The sequence below is a fragment of the Hetaerina americana genome, unplaced genomic scaffold (genome assembly GCF_022747635.1).
Source record: "Hetaerina americana unplaced genomic scaffold, ioHetAmer1.1.p SCAF_1, whole genome shotgun sequence".
Lineage (NCBI taxonomy): Eukaryota > Metazoa > Arthropoda > Insecta > Odonata > Calopterygidae > Hetaerina > Hetaerina americana.
Genome location: NW_027286069.1, coordinates 61,338,665 through 61,355,878, shown reverse-complemented (window position 1 = coordinate 61,355,878; position 17,214 = coordinate 61,338,665). Strand labels below are relative to the sequence as shown.

At 41.0% G+C, this 17,214-nt stretch overlaps 1 long non-coding RNA gene across 2 annotated transcripts in view; it reads right to left on the bottom strand.

Annotated features, from left to right (window-relative positions):
• LOC139692328 (uncharacterized) overlaps positions 1-17,214 on the bottom strand; it is a 202,642-nt gene that overhangs the window by 29,805 nt on the left and 155,623 nt on the right. For both annotated transcript variants that reach the window (XR_011701736.1, XR_011701737.1), the window contains exon 3: positions 11,927-11,975. This is a non-coding gene — a long non-coding RNA (uncharacterized lncRNA). The remainder of the gene's footprint in view (positions 1-11,926; positions 11,976-17,214) is intronic.

Here is a 17,214-nt window from a genome sequence, read left to right as displayed (position 1 = left end):
CGCGGGACAGTAAATGTAACGATAAGGGAACGAGGCCTTCGGCATAGAGTGAGCGAATAACTCGGTGCAAGCGGCATGAAACGGAAGCCCTAAACTCTCAATTTTAGCATGGATATCGCGCCCTGCTAATGTTAATATACTCTACCAGGAATGAATAACTACGAGCCACATTACATGAACTAGTTTGTCAATAATACCAATACATGGAAATGCCGGTCACCAATGACTTAAACTTAATCGAAAAGCTGTGATGCATTCGAGAGGGAACTTTTCATTGGAGAAGAATCCCAAAGCTTCGAGAATTCTGTTCTATACAAAAACATTTATTATCCATGAGACCTAAGAACAACGAGATTAATTAAGAATATAAAGGATGAGAAAAATGAGGCTGGTAAGAAATGTGCTCGGAAGTTTCTCAAACGGGCGAAACACAGCAAAGCCCCGGCTAATGAACGAATTCCTAGTGGAAAAATAGGCGCAGTGGGAATAAAATTAAAAGAAAAAGTTAACGTAAAAAATATCAATAAAGAGGTGCTACGGCAGAAGACAAAAGAAAAATGGAATGTGATGCATATGAAACGTCAGCAACACTTGATAAAAATGAAATTGGTCGCGATCCGTCCAATTAAGTGCCTCTAATTAATTGAGACCATAAAGTGAGAGAACATGATGGATACTAAAAATTCCGTCATATATGCACATATTGTTTAACATTCGGTTCATGGGATAAGAAAAGAAAATTTTTTATAATTCAGCTTGACAATATGTCACGATAATTCAGACGGAATCCAGTCCAAATATAGTCAAATAAGTCGTTACATTATCAAACTTAATATTAGTTAGGAATGGTATTTAATTAAGATCGCGAACATTCATGCGCTGTTTAAATCAAACAACAAAGTTTATAAATTTGCGCTTTAACAAGTCGATTAAGTTACACAAGTGGTAATGTGAATGTCGGTCGAGTTCAATGAACACTTAACGCTCATATTTTTCGTACGTGGCGTAAAAATTCTACATTAGGAAAAACTTCACAAAATATCAGAATTGTAACACCATTATCACATCATAATTAGGGGTGGTCTACCGAATTAGGTGAAATATTTCATGTGCCTTGGCACAGCACACTAGAGTACTACAAAGCCCTAAATAAATATACAAAGTACCCTTAAACCCCAATTTACAATAACTTATTCATTAGTTATGCATACTTCCTAACTTCTGGAATTCCATCCAAAATGCTCATTCTTTTACTCCCTTTACCTCGATTTTCCATTATTCTCCCCTCTATCACTATCTTCAAGAACATATATGCCTTTCAGTATCTCTTTCATCACTTTTTCTATAACGTTGAAATCTATCTTACAGTGGAAGTGCTATGAAAATTTTAAATGAAACGGCGATTCTAGCCACCTGACCACGATTAAATTTGCTATAACACTTTATCACACTGAAATCCCACGGCAGTCACGAAATATGCCATTCTCAGTGCATTGCAAGCCTAAGATGTGCTAAGATTTAATCCGCGAAGGCAATGAAGCACTAGTTCTAACCGAAGAATACATAAAACTGGAGACTGGGTCTCGATTGGGTTAGGAAAAAGTGCATTGGACAAACAATTACTAAGGGTTAATACATTACAGAGGCCATATCGAGTGGAGACTAGCAGACGGATTCCCAGATAATACACCACATGGGCCGTCAAAAACCCCATTGCTTCCAATGTTGTAGCTCTATAAGTAGAAGTCAAGAACGCAGACCGCCGAAACCGTGAAAGGCCTTAACTGTTATTTTTTAAGACCCAATTACACTTAACAGCAAAAGAACCCACTGAGGAGAACGAAGAAAGCGATAGAGGGGGTCAAGGTTTCACGGGATTGAGGAAAATGGCCCACGTGGAAGGCGGGTAATGCGGGAAGAATTATTCGAGGCATAGGAAACTCGGAACAGCGGGAGGGAGAAGAAGGGAAAATTAGAAGGTTCTGGAGGGTGTTATTTAGGGTTAGGTCCTCCGGATGGGGGACTCCTCCCTCAGCAGGACTCATCAGTGAGATGGCGAGCGGGACGGAATGGAAAATGTGGAAGGAGGCTCAAATGAGGAAAAAGGTTAGGGGGACTGAACGTAAGTTTATATGGAAACAGCTTAGAGAAAAGGCAGAAAATTCCATTTAGTTTTCACATAAAAGAGGCAATACAAACAGGCCAAATTCTCGTTTATGAACAGTAAGCATGTTGCAGTTTAAACAATTTTAAGATGAATCTAATCAGGTAATCCACACCAGGGGTGGGGTATCTACCAAATATTATTTAGTTTAATGGTGAATGCAGTGCGCATCACTTTATTTTAACTCGAATGTATATAAACTTACAGAAGTTGAATAAACCATTTTTTCCGTCTTCAGGTTTCATTTATCAACAATTATAACGAAAAAACGCAACTTTAATGCAAGTACCGGAGTAGGAATATTTTCGCTACATTTTTTAAATGCTTTTAACCCCCTTCAACGTATCAAATGTTATTTTTTTACCGGCGCGGGGAATCATAAAAACTAATTTGCAGTGCATTCATGACATAAGAATTTGAATCGAATTTGGCCAAAGCAGTGACTTTATCAAACTGGGTTTGACTAGGAACACCGAACTAATGTCAGAAGTCCAGGAAATATGCTATAGCAATCACCCGTGTTGATACTTCAGCAGTTGGATTACTAAATTTATTGACATTGAATACCACTTCTATTTCGAAAAAGTTTTCCTCCTTTCTGTGAATTCACCGAAGGGAAATATAACTCGTAACGTGATCTTGAAATTGCCAGGCGAATGTTTTTTAGAACTTTGAAATAGCTGCGCATTAGCGGATGACACTGTTAAAGAATACTGTCGCAGAACCTCCAGCAGTTTCTTTAAATTTGCAATTGCCACTTGATTACTACTACCAACAATACTTAAGATAAATGACAACATTCAACGCATAAATGGCAAGTAATGTTTCTAACAGTAATCTGGTTAATTTTTGTAGTACTAAACATTATAGCATAAACAATGAAACTACTTTTCTAGCAATTCTAAAAGACAGATTACCGAATTGCGATCATCATGCGGAAGACTTTTAACTCCTTTCGTTATAAAACGCCACCTTTCCCTTGATTTTCTCTCCTTCGTTAGGCTGTGAGGTTGACTGGATGCAGGTTAGGCTTGTGAGAGATGAATGGCGGCGGGGGAGGTAGATTTACCACCAGAACAATTAGTTCCCTCCACGGGCTGAGAAACAACCCCTTTTGGTTTCGGGAGTGAGAGGGGCTAGGCGGTTTTTTTCTCCACCAATTATTCACGCGGTATCCACAAGATGGCGGGTAGTTCCTCAACGTCAAACCTCCTTATTCCCTTTATTCCTCAAACGGAAACGTTCAACTCATTTTCCATCTCCCCTCAATTATTTTACTTTTTTATTAGACCCGGGACCGTGTCCTCTCACACAATCTTCGGGGCGACCTCGACTTGTCTCTATCGCAGGGTTGGTGCAGGGGAAGGGTGGAGAAAGAATGCGAAAGCTAAATGTAAAGGAGGCGAGATGAGTTAAGCAGGAAATAAAAGGAGCGGAGGACTTTTTGAACAAGAAAGGTTGGTTTGCGGGGGAAGGGTGAAAGAGAGCGAGATGAGGGCATTAGGAGAGGGGAGGGAAAAGAGGGAGGAGTTAATAATTTGCTCGCCCTAAAAGAGAGAAGCCGGGAAGATGAGGCCTGGCTAAGGAGGTAGTTTAGCGGGGATGTAGGGGAAGAGTGGTGAGGCGAGAAAAAGAAGCACTGCAGACGAAATCATTCAGGGTTGCTGCGACTTTCCAGATTATTCAGAGGGGAGGGAATGGGCCTGGAGAAAGAGAAAAAGAGGGAGTGGTGATGAGGGCGTTGAGGGAGAGGAGGGACCCAAGTTTACACAGCGCGAGATTCACCGGCGCTAATCAAAATTTTCAAGGACTGCCCAGGAGGCTCGGCGGGTGAGAGGACGAAAAATCGAATCACCACTAAGTTTATAAACAAACATTAAATACACACACGTAAAATATATAAATGTACGCACTTTTAGACATATATATATATATATATATATATATATATATATATATATATATATATATATATATATATATATATATATATACACACACGCACAAAAAGGTATTATGTGAAGTTAGCACTAGCGAACAAAGACAAAAACACAGAAACACACCTCTTCTTTGCGTTTTTGTCTTTGTTCGCTAGAGCTAACTTCACATACTACCTTTTTGTGCGTGTGTGTATATATACATACATATATATATATATATATATATATATATATATATATATATATATATATATATATATATATATATATTCATTTGTGCGTAGAAAAACATATTAACACTCGTTTCAACACATTAGGTTGTTATTAAAAAAGAGATGAAAGAAAAATGTAAAACTCAGGATCGTTTAGAAACCTGGGGGTCCGTTCTTCAGTAGAAGACTCAATCTTATTGCTGTTTTCACGCAAGAACATACATCATTACTCAATAATAAAAATATATCTGTCAATACAGCAGAAATAAAAGAAAAACTGCACAGTAATTCTGATGTCACAGCAAATACGAGAGATTCGACGAAATCATTTAATTCCTACACCTACTCACATTTATAACGAAGAAGTATTCAACATGGAATGGGAGGGGACAAGGATGCTTGGAAAAATCCGAAGGAGGCAATAAAATTGGATGGACAGCGTGTTGAGTGGAGATGGAATGCTGAATAATTGGATCGAAAAGAGAACGCTAGACAAGCAAGGTAGAGGCAGAAAAGAATAGGCATATTGGATGGAATGAATAAAGGCATTAATGACGCGAAATTGAAGGGTTCATTGTTGTAAATGATAACACCTAGTGCCCAGTCAGGTGAGACTTAAAAATAATTTTAGCCAAGGTTAGCCTGAATGTTCAACCAAAACCTACCCTAAGCGGTAGATTACCAAATTAGTATTACCTACACTTCATTAAGATCAACACGTTAGCCCGGGGGGTCATTTTGATTATTACAAACTGAGGTCTCCCACTTTACTTCAAACATTTTCGTAGTGCCTCTTTAACTCATAAAATATGAAAACAGTTATTTCTAAGTTAAAAGGAACGAATGAATTATTTTGTAAATTATAGTTAGGTTGCACCGCCACGATTGGGGGATTTTTTAAAAAGCTCTCAAAATTTCAAGCTTCATCATAACCCCGAAATATTTGCTTTCATTGCTCTAACGAAGAATAGACGTCAGCTATCCACGATGCATCCCTACAAAACAGCTCCCAATGTGATTGGCCAAGTTCACCTTACTCGATGAAAGATTCCCTTCCACAACCCCAAACTTAGAAGATCAAACAAGTTATCAAAGGATCATTTTAGGAGTCGTGTTTAATAGAACTTCGTAACTTAACACGCAGGTTAGAGAGAAGCCATCTATTAACTTATAACTCACACGCACGTTAATATTAAACCTGGGGACATCAATACCAGGCTCAGAAAAAATGATCTTCCAAAAACACCTCGGCTCAAGTAGCGGAAAACTTATCCTATTTGCATTTCAGACAGACTGCGCACTTCGTGGGCCTAACGCGTGGAAATTTGTTTCCGAGCAGAAAATGCAAATGAGATAGCGAGTGAAAGCGATTAAGGCCTCCCGAGCAAGTAACGGAACGGGCGAAATGGTGGACGGGGGGCGGAGTCGAGAGAGCAATGTATGGCGAGGAGTGTGGGGGAGTGGCGAGTTCATGTGTAGAGAGAGGTGGGGCGACGGAGAGGAGAGGGATGAGCAGGGACCAGAGAGGCGATGGAGGGTGGATGTGTTTACGCTTAAAGGGTTTATACAGAGGGAAAGAAGATGGGCGGGAGGGAGAGAACACGTCGGGGTGAGGAGGTGACGGAATTGCCGGCATGAGCTCACACTTGTTAAGTGCCGAATGCATTCGCGGATGGGGGAAGGCTCGGGAAGCGACTCTTCCTGTCCGTCAGACGGGCGCTCTCGGCGAGCACAAGGCGCGGTCAGACCCTGCGACACGGTTGTCTCTCCTCGCGAAACTAGGGTGGGACGCCGTAAGCCGAGGTGATTACTGCACCATTTGACGCACGCAATTCGCACTCAATGCAGCAGGAAGTGCCGCATCAGGTTCCTTCCTCCAGCATAATTATTCAACTTCCACGGCCAAACTATATTAGTCATCTGCCAGTTGGTTTCAGCAGTACAGCAAGTTTTTCGTCTCTCACTCCACGAGGCAAGATTGTCAACAAACGAAATAAATGGTTTTTAAACAAACATGTGTTTTTCCAAGAGATCGACAATAGGAAATCATAGGTTTAATAATTTTCAGCGGATAGGTCTAAATGATGAAAAGCAGATTAATCGGCCGTGGGATGTGAAAGAGTGGGGAATGTTAGGCAAACAAGGAGGGCCAAGAATAGGATAGGGATGTCGGACGGAATGAAGGAAGGAAGGAAGTACACGGAGATGAAGAGGGACTTGATTTAGAGTAGAACTTTGGGTTGTGTTTTATTAAGAGAAACAGAAACACACGCATTTGATAGTGTGTTCATCCAAAACCTACATTGACCGGTAGATTACCTAATAATAATAATAATGTCTGATGAAAATCCATACATTTATCACTACATACCGTGATCCTTTCCGGTGTCCATTCGTCTTCCTATACGATGCGAGAAATAATCCTCTACAGATTAAAAATTCGTAAAATACCCTCTCTTTGCAAGATTTAAACGCAACGCCACAATAAATCCCAATAATTTGCAGAGTGAGAATTGGGATATGAATGACTGCCCTCCTCTTGACAAAGGAATGAAATTTCCATCCCTCCGATGTGCCAAGAGAATCATGATACCTAAAAAAAGAGAATATTGTATAATTTATGAAGAGTCATTATTTATTAGCAACGTTGCCGGGTACATGTGAATTTGGGATAGCTTGATTCATTAGGTGGATCATAATTCTCTCCTATCAAAATCAGTTTTAGTTACATGGAATTTTCCCAGTGTGCCAACTAAGCTAAGACAGGGTGTCCTAATGGATAGCAAGAACTTCTTCATCCCTCATAACGATTCATCACTTGACAAAGTACAACCATTTCTGTCGTTGACTTAATGGGATGATCATGGACTGAAGTTCATAGTTATAAACAGCAAATTAGCAAAAAAACACCTATTAGCATAGAAAATTTGACCCTGAAACCGAAGATGAAGCTACACCTACAGAATATCAAAGATGTATTATAAGTCGCCAAAAAAGTGGCTACAAGAGAAGTTATGATGCCCTACGCGTACGCTTGAGTTCAACAGGAAAATTTACTTTCAAAATTCCCCTGAAATCAGTAACCTCGGAAGTATAATAAGCTTTTCGTTTCGCTAAAATTTACTTATATTGATGCTGAGAAGTATACTTCAATACTATAGGGTACATCTTGTTGCGATAAAAACAATTACAGAATCGTTGCACAATATGATAATTCGGATAATTTACTTCCAGTTAAACCATACTCACCGATCCAATATGTGGACATTTCTGTAACGGGTGAAATAAAGGAAGTCTTTACTGCCTGAATAAACTGAAGGGCGTGAAATCTGAACGCTTAAGAGAAAATGTGCATCGTACGTCACTAGGCCAAATATAATCGTAGCAGTCCAGCCTGCGGCAGAAGAAAATGGGACAGAAGATGGGGAAAAGATAGAAATTCGAATGCTGCATTGGATGCTAATGGAGAGGAATAAGGGGAAACGCTGAAGGATGGGAAGGTAACCGGGGAGAGAAAGGATGAGAGGGCACTAGGGTGGTTCGGAGAAAAGGGGGTTGGTTACGAGGAGAGGCGGGATGGCAGCAGCAGCACTTACCCGGAATGGGTGACATTCTCCTTCAAACCATCCACCCCACTCCCCGAGTATAACGACCTTTCTCATTTCGACCGCATTTACGCAAATGGCAAACAGCGCGACGGCAGCCACCGCTACCTAGGTCGCTGCCGCCACTGCTGCCGTCTACACCGCCGCCTTCGACCCGCGCTCACCGCGACTGCTGCCACCGCCACTAAGGTGATGAGGAAACGCAGGTCGAGGGGGTGAGGCGAGGACAAGACCTGAGGGGTAGGGACCTTTCAGGAAGGAACGGGGAAGGTTGGAGGAACCATAAGGGGGAGGGTTTGGAGGACCTTGATCCTCGCGAAAAATCAGACGCGTGCCCATAACACTCCTTCCAATTATTTTCCTCCTCTTGGACTCGAAGCTTTCCGTCACCATGAGGACGCGGCCGAGGGAATGGAGGGGATCGGGAACGAAGAGGGGCAAGGCAGAGGACAATTATGGAGAGTGCGAGATACGGGCTCGTGTGGGAATAGAGAGGGGGAGGGTCCCTCACCTGGGCCATCTTCCTTCCTCAATCCCCCGGGTCCGGGGTTAATGGCGCGGGCAATGTAGGGGTAGACGGTCCCTCCAACACCTCTCCCTACAGGTTCGGGAGAAGGGGAACGATGGCCGGAAAATTTTCGGGGGAAGAGGGGGATGGGATCCCTTAAAACGCGACAAGCTCCACGGGGCTCCATCTCACAGAAAAACTCATACATATTCCCATTCCCACTCACCCGAGCGACAGGGAGAAATATATATGACCGTGGTGCAGAAAATAAAAAGAAATAAAAGATAACCCACCATACTGCGGGTGGAATAAGAGGGAGGGCGCCATTCGAATTATGACTCCGAATTGGGAAGGGATCAAGGAGGAGAGGGAGAGAAAGAGGAGTTGTGGATGGCGGTTGGAGGGAGGCAGGGCAATCAGGGGATGGTAGGGGGATATGTAGGGGGAGTGGTGTGTGCGGGCGGCGGCGCTCGACTCGTAAACCCCAACCAAATCGCCGCCTCTGGGTACGCGGAGATTTCGCGGTCGAAAATGCGACAAATTATGGCCACTTGCGTGCACGGTTCGTTATCCGCGCGTAATCCCTTTCCCGAAAAATTGAGGACAATATTGTTTTACTCCCACTAGCCGCGAGGGCGTGATCCGGATCGCTCAGAAAACGCTTCTTTTTCGAGGGGTGGCGGTGTGCGTTGGGGGTAAGATAAGACTTCCAAACCCTCATTAATAGGCTGGCCGACAAGGATGAGGAAGAGGGTGCGTTGTTTGCATCCATTGCGACGAGGAAGATATTTTGACCAGTGCAGGAGTCATGGTGCTCACAAGAAACCGAAATTGCGAGTAAAGGAAAAAAAAAACTTTCGCTCCACAGCGGGTTGGATTTCACCTAACCATTAAGGACAATAGGTATTTTCAAAAAGGGCACCACTCCATTACTCCTGCAAGCAATTAGTAGTGAAGGGAATTTGTTGATAAAGCGTAGGTTGAGATTCCTGAGCCACATTTGTCAACCGCTCCTGAAGTAAATAGTGACGAGGTAAAACGATTTTGCCACTGGATTTTGCGTAGTTAAAAAAAATCAGCAATAGGCTTTTCTGGCGTTCTCCCCAGATTTTATAGGCAGAGAGCCTTCGAAATATGAGGAGTAAACGTGTGGCTGGATACTATGAAGAAGTAAAAAATAATCCATTTAAGTAAGTAAGGAAGTAAAAAATATATAATCCAAGCGATTTTATTACATCATGATGGAGATTTATTAAAAGCGCGAGAAATACCGCCCGGTTCCTCCTTTGCCCCTTTTGCGAGGTAAGGATATCACGATGAAGAACAAGCTCATCCAACTTTCTATTTTACATTACTAGGTTTTCTACCGTTTAAGGCAGGTTTAGCATGCACACGGAACACAGCTAAATTTTTTATTAGCCTCACTAAAATAAATCCTGCATAATTCTTCTTACATTCTGCATTTATTAATTCGCTACAGTATTCCAATCTTTTTCCTCCCCCAAACTCGCCTGCCTAACGTCTTTCTCTCCATCATATTCTTCAATATTCCATTGCTAATCAAAATGGTCAGCATCCACTTATCATGTCCCCTTTCGAGTTTTCCCAATAGTCCTCTCTCCCATACTCTCCTACATCTAGTTCTTCGATTATTTCCCTTTCTGAACATTTCACTATTTCCATCATTCTCCAAACCCATGTCTAAAAACCTATCAATGCCTATCACCTTGCTTCAACGAGCATGTTTTCGAGCCGTACAAAACCAAAGTCGTTCCTTGTCATAATTTCCGACATTCTCGTAAAAGATAATTTGCGTCACGAAATTCTTCTTCTATCTCTACTGATTTGACCATCTTGCTCCAAAACACTTCCAAGAAAGTTGAACTATTCCACCTGTTACAATATCCACCCTCCTATTCAATGAACAAACATTAAAGACAACGCGAAGGTGTATCACCGACAATGCTAAGGTAGACTATTTGTTACCGTTATTGCATATTGTCAATATATTAATATTATATTTTCTAGGCTTTATGGGAGAGTCGACAGCGACAAGAAATACCATAAAATGACATTTCAAAGGAAACCTGTAACAAACTTACATCAGTGACGCTATTATCTTATGAGAATATGCAGGAATTATTTAGACTTTTGAAGATATCGATGATCAAGTTTTTACTTACCTCACTGATTAAATTTTAACTGGTGGGTAATTCAACAATATTTTGAAATGTTAATGTATTCTTTTACACTACGGTATAGCTTTAAACATGCAGCACTTTAATATCATATAACTCTCTTTAATTATATCATAAATAAATGCTTTCCAATAGCCTGTAGCGGGCGAGACCTTTGCGGAAGCCCAAAGATTATCATTACGCACAGACAACTCCATTATAAATCCACTTCAGTGAACTTTTGAGGCGAACAGAAATCCCTACTCATGACCAATTTTCATTTTATTAAATATATTTAAACTCTCCGAAACTGATCCTAAGTTCTATTCTGCATTCTCAGAAATAATTCGCGCCGTTCAAAATGAGGAGAAGGATAACTTTCCATTTTAAACTCTTGATTTTCAACGGTATACAAATTATAGGATTGGATTAAATCACGTGAGCTGGGACTAAATTATAGAAAAATTAATCAAGTTCCTTATCACTATTTTAATTCAAACTGCATGATATCTCAGTAAAAGTGCGACTAAATTTGAAATATGAATACATTTTTGGTTTTTCTCGACTTGCGTCATGGAAACAATACTTTTTTTCGCAAAATTTACTCATATTAGAGGAGGTAAGACTAGCTTATATTACTTTACGAAAATTTCAAATCTACCTTAAACAATGATAGACGAAAGAAACCTTACATCAGCACGTAAAAGAAAAATAGATGAAATTAAGCGAATGGCCAAGGAGATCCTTTAAAGTTGCTCTCAAATTACAACACATTCCAGTAGCATCAATTAAATGACTCAAGTAATGCATTAACTAATTCAATAAAATTACTATCAAAAGATAATATCCGGAAATTGCTACCGTTTCTCACATGACTTCGCTTTCACGTAATACATTTTACCACATCACTCTCATGTGGATGATCTGATGATAATTAGCGAATCAATCTTTCACAATCAAATTCGCTTATGGATGAATAATTTATTTTAAATTATTGGCAAAAATGTTCTCTGGTGAACCTATACTACGTGACATTATGTTGGCGAATCACAATCTTTCCATACTACATATGCATCAATTTTGCTATCGACACCCTCAGTTTAAATTAAAATATCAATCATATGGTTACGAGTTTTTTTTAAACTGCTATGCTAATATCTAATATAATAATCTGAAAAATAAAATCATTTTAATGTAAAAAACATACCGATTTTCACTCATTATATGATACATTTTCTATAATCAAGGTGATCATTCATACTCAATTAAGGATAATTTAGACAAACTGTTACTTATTAATACATATCTAAGCATACTCACTCAATCTTATTTACACGATCAGGATACAGCCAATGTTATTAAAAAAAACCTGCAACAGAAAAATGCACTTGGTTAATGAATAACATACATCCAAATTTAATTTAAAAAGAAATATGGCAAAGATGTCATACTTTATCATTAGTGAACGAAACTTTATTTAGTATAGAGCAAAATATTCAGAAAACCCAAACTTACTTCGCCAAACTATGTTATTCGTTAATCATAAATTTTGCTTCAAACGGCGTTTCAAAATAGTTATACGGAAGGGAGATACATTAAAACTGACGACGAATAAAACATTTCCGTTGGATATCACAGGAATCGTGGAAGCTGATTAAACGCAGGTGTCATCGCAGAGTGACTATGCCATCTGACAAGGAGCATGCGTTTTCGCAATTAAGGCGTAAAGAAGGGAACTATCGTTACCGATAGCCATGATCTACAATCTGAGTGCAGAGAAAGCAATCACTACTTCCACCAGGTTCAACATCAACCTTTCGGATTCGACCCGTTATCCCTTTGAATCGCTTCGCTTGTGAGGGAAAACACGAAGGTTCTATAAGTTGACTACCTAGTGTTAATGCATAATTCAAATTTGAAAATCCCACTAGGATAGGCCATTAATATTACTGTAAATATTCAAAATCGATGGCGTTCGTGAAATTCCGATTCGTTCGGAGGAATTTTCGGTATGCTGGCAAGTGACGTTTTACGAAAACAAACGCGTAATGCCCGTGAAATCTATATTTTGGCATGGCTAGCAAATGGAAAAAAATGCTAGTTCCTGAGAGGAGATTTTCATTTAAGATTCCACATGAGAAGAAGGCCAGCGATAAGCCTCGCATTTATGGTTCCATCAGGCTACTCATATCGAACGGTAAAATGTTAAAGTTTACGATTAGTTACAAGTGCGTTTAATTAAAATACACGACACCATGCAAAGGTTCTAATCGAAAGACGTCAAAGCTTCCCGCAGGACCAGGGTAAATAAATCACCAGGGGCACGCAATTCCAAGAGGAAAAACCGAATGGCTCAGTACACGACCCGGCACTACGGAGCGCGTAATGGGAAGCTTATGGTCAATGGCGTGTCGGCGGAGGAGGGAAAGAAGAAAAAAATAATCCACGTAAAGTCCTGACTCACTTCTTCGGCAGAAGAGCACACACCCACACGCCAGTGCACTCAAAGCAACAGCTCGACCCGTATTACGCGCCAACAAACAACTTCAGTTCCCAAGGGAAGGCGAGGTAGCGCGAGGAGAGAGAAATAACACCTTATCAATTCTGCGCGAAGTCACAGGGGCGAGTCAACACACATAGCTGAACACGTAAAACAGCTATCAAACCAACTCTCCTCTCCCTACCTCTCATCCCCGCACTTAACCACTCTCTCGCCCCCAATTCGTACGTAACCTCATATTCCGTATTCCCTCAAGTAAAACTGATCCAATTATCGGGAAAAGGGGGAGGCTGGCATAGGTAACACAACCGCATTACCAAGTGTTACGAGGAAAGGTGAGCGTGATGGAGTTAGTAGTTCGGTTCAAAGCGGGAGGCGGGCGGAGAGAGAGAGGGAACAAGGAAATACGCATGGGCAAAACTCGGGTGTTGCTTTACACGAGGCACTTGGCGTAAAAGGAAAGGTAACTCTAAAAATATTGTTGGATGCCACTGGAAAGGGGATGGGGGTAGGACGGAGTAGGGGTAGAGAGAGGAGATATAACGCGGAGAAGAGAAGATTGAAAGAGGAAAACGATGGGGAATAGGGAAAGAGGAAGGAAAAAACGATGGGTGGGATCTCTGTTGAAAGATAAGGGCCGAGACGCAATGCGTGCGAAAGAGGAGAAGTGGAGGACAGAGGAGAGCGGGAGAGAGCACCTCTCACAAGAAAAGAGGGAGGGAAGGTGCGGGGGAGGGGGGTCAATGGAATGGAGGGAATGACGGGGAGGGGAATCGTCCGGGTGAAACAGGACGCATTTCCCGCTGCAACACGGCGCATGCATATTTCATGAGGGGCGGGAAGGTGGCGGAAAAGGGCGAGGGGTATGTAGGAGAGAGAGAAGGGTGGTTGGCGGAAGCCTGAGGGCGAAATGCGGCGGGAGACTCATCTCGAGTGGGCTCGAGAGATAGAGTGAGGTGAAGAGATAGGGGTAGGGGAGAAAATAAAGAGGGCGCTGCGGATTGGTAAGGAGGAAAGAGAATTCGGAGAAAGGGAGGTGGCCAGAAAGGGATTTGAAACGAATGGGAAGTGTAAGAAAGAAAGAGGAAGAGTCAAATGGCTTCGGAAAGGAGGATAAAAGAGAGGGGCGAAGCACAGGCAGGGAGGAGTGTAAGGAATGAGGAAAGGAAAAGATGGGTGGCCGCAAAGAAAAGGATGGGGGGATGAAATGGGGCGGGAGTTCAGTAAGGGACGGGGACGAAGGGTGAAGAAGCACGGGAAAGGATTCGTGCGCGAAATAGGATTGGGGTGTAAGAGGTGGGAGAGAAGAATGCGAAAGGGCCCATTCGACGACCGGTGCGGGGCGGGGAGATGCGGATGGAGCATAAAAATAACGGATAAAGAAAGAAGGGGGTGTGCACGAGAGGGTGAGGGAGGGAGTACAGAGAGGTTTCCGGCAAGCACGAACCCTGTCGGAGGGACGGATACGCTAAAACATAAGAGCGGAGGAAACAAGTGGTACGACCACATCTTGCATTATTGGAGAGAGGGAGGAGGTTTTCCGGTAGGAGCGACAGCGAAAAACTCGGTAAATGAAGGTGACATCAAGCGGAATGTTTTTATGGTAAGATTCAGTAGTTTCTTCCAGCTTTAGAATACGTACGTTCATTCCTTTATACAATTCGGGGGGGGGGGACGTACGCAGAAAATAACAAATAATGCGGGTTACCTTAGTTGAGGCATTTTATAAATATTAAATGATAATTATTAGTGAATGGTGATTAAACTTATCAGGAAGTCGTTGATTGATTAAGAAATGTTTAGGAATACACAGAAATACAAATAAAATAATTATTAATTAACTAAGATAGTTATCTTAGGTATCATTTTGCGACACAAAACACACAACGATGAAGAATCAACAAACTCATTTTTATAAAAGTAAAACGTATCCTAAGAGAAAGGCATTCCATTTAAATGGCAATATTACTATTGCGACACTGCAAGCTTAAGATTGTAATACAGATGAGGCCAACTTTCTCAAACGCGAGGTCATGAACAAGAAATTTTATTGATTGTTTTGGATGAATTTCAGAGCTTCAGAATTATAGTTCGATCTTTGAAGTCGTAAAATGTCCTGCCTCAAATTTCCATGTTGTTTCCTCGTGACTTTCGGAAGCGGAAGAAAATGTTTTCTAGCTCGCACTTGTGCCAATTTGAATAAAGTTTATATACAGTATTTGTACAAATACAGACCCAATGAATTTACATTTTACTTGAAGTTAATTAAATCTTCCACACTACGGCATTTATATTTCAATCCTGTATATTTAGCCAACAAGACCATTGCGCTTCTTTCTGCGGGTGTCCAAGCAAGTTTCAGGGTTTCAAAATAGTCAATAATCAATCTTGAGTATCGATATACGGTAGTTTTCTAACTAAACTCAATTACTGCAAGTAAGGCGGAAGATGAACAATTATTGGGTCGATAAGGTAAGTAATTATACCATTGAGTTTATTTGTAAAAAGACAAAATTACATAAAATGAATGTTTATCAGTACAAAAGACTCCAAAAATTACAAGGTAAGTGCGCGTATACTTTACTAATATATCAAACGAAAAAAAAACAAACTCATATTCCATACTCATCTCTTAAACATAAAATAATACCTTAATGAAACAGAAATCTTTCGAACCACAGTTCTGCTTTTTTCATGGACCCATGAAAACTGGTTACCGATAAACATTGGACAGCGAGAGAATCGTTCCGGGTGAGGATATGGCGATATGGCCTGCAGAATGAAATAGAGAGAGACGAAAGAGGATGAATGGGCAGGACGTTAAGAAATATCGAATACGGAGCCCGTGGGAATGGGAGACGGCACCGAAGGATCCTGACATGCATCTTTTTGAATCACTCCATATAAATATAAAAAGCCACGCACCCGAAGGTGCTCTAACAACACCAGGACTGCGAAATCATAAAACACGTCCATTTCTGCACGGCAATCCCCTTACGGCGAAAACCAAATAAGACCTTACAGGGGCCAAAGTAATAACAAGAGGAATGGGAGGGGATATAATAGAGAGAGTGAGAAAAAAAGCGAGAGATGGAGGTCAGGAAGGGGGTCCTAACGGTGGAACGGAGAGAGACTACGAATTTTCTTGAGGATCTCGGACCACCCCACGCAAATACATAGCGGAGGTCATTAACAATGCGCAAAGATGCAGCGCGGTTTAGGGGGTTACACAAAAATAAGTGGATATGGGAAAAGAAGGAAGGGGAGAATGAGCGCCTCGCGCGAATATATCAGAGGAAAAGAGAATACGGGCTAAGGTCTGGAAGGGATGCTAAGTGGAGAACGTTGTAGAAAAAAGAGAAAAAAGCTAAGGAGCTAAACGGAGGGGAATATAAAGCAGCGTTGAAGGCACAAGAAGTGTATCCCAGCCACGAAAGGAAAAAGGATACTGTAAGAAGATAAGTCACCAAGCATCAACAACTACACAAAAGTGCCAACATACACGTAATAATGTGAAGCCAGAAAACGGGGATATTTTCTAAAGTCAGGGCTACAGTTAAAGTAATTACAGAAACTCATAAGTAATATTTAAGAAAATATTTGAAATCACATGAACTGTACACAACCTTACAAGAAGAGGGAACAAAAGCTTCTTTATGCCCAAAATATGTAAATATAAGATACAGCAAATGGTGTATAGCTCCATTTGATCACTTTGGGGTTGATTCACTCAACGTTTGGATTCCTAGCGGAGATCTTGACTGGTAACGCTACAATTAAAAATACTCCCCAATAATAATGGTGTTTCCAATTTTATGTGAAATACATAGCTGTATTAACGAGCGAAGTAGCATTTCGTACGGTGTTTCTGCATTTCACTTAACTTATTTCTTCACGTGGTATTTTTCGGAAAAAACAAACAAACAATGCACTCCTGTTTATGAGATTAAAAAGGTGAACGAATGATATATAGTTACTATTTATGTTATTTTTGACAGCCAGGCGCGCCTTTGAAAAAAAAAGAATCTTCAGAAGTTACCACACCAGCAGTCGAAATACCATACAAATATTTTGGCAGTATGAACGATTTCAGTCATGGCACATTCGT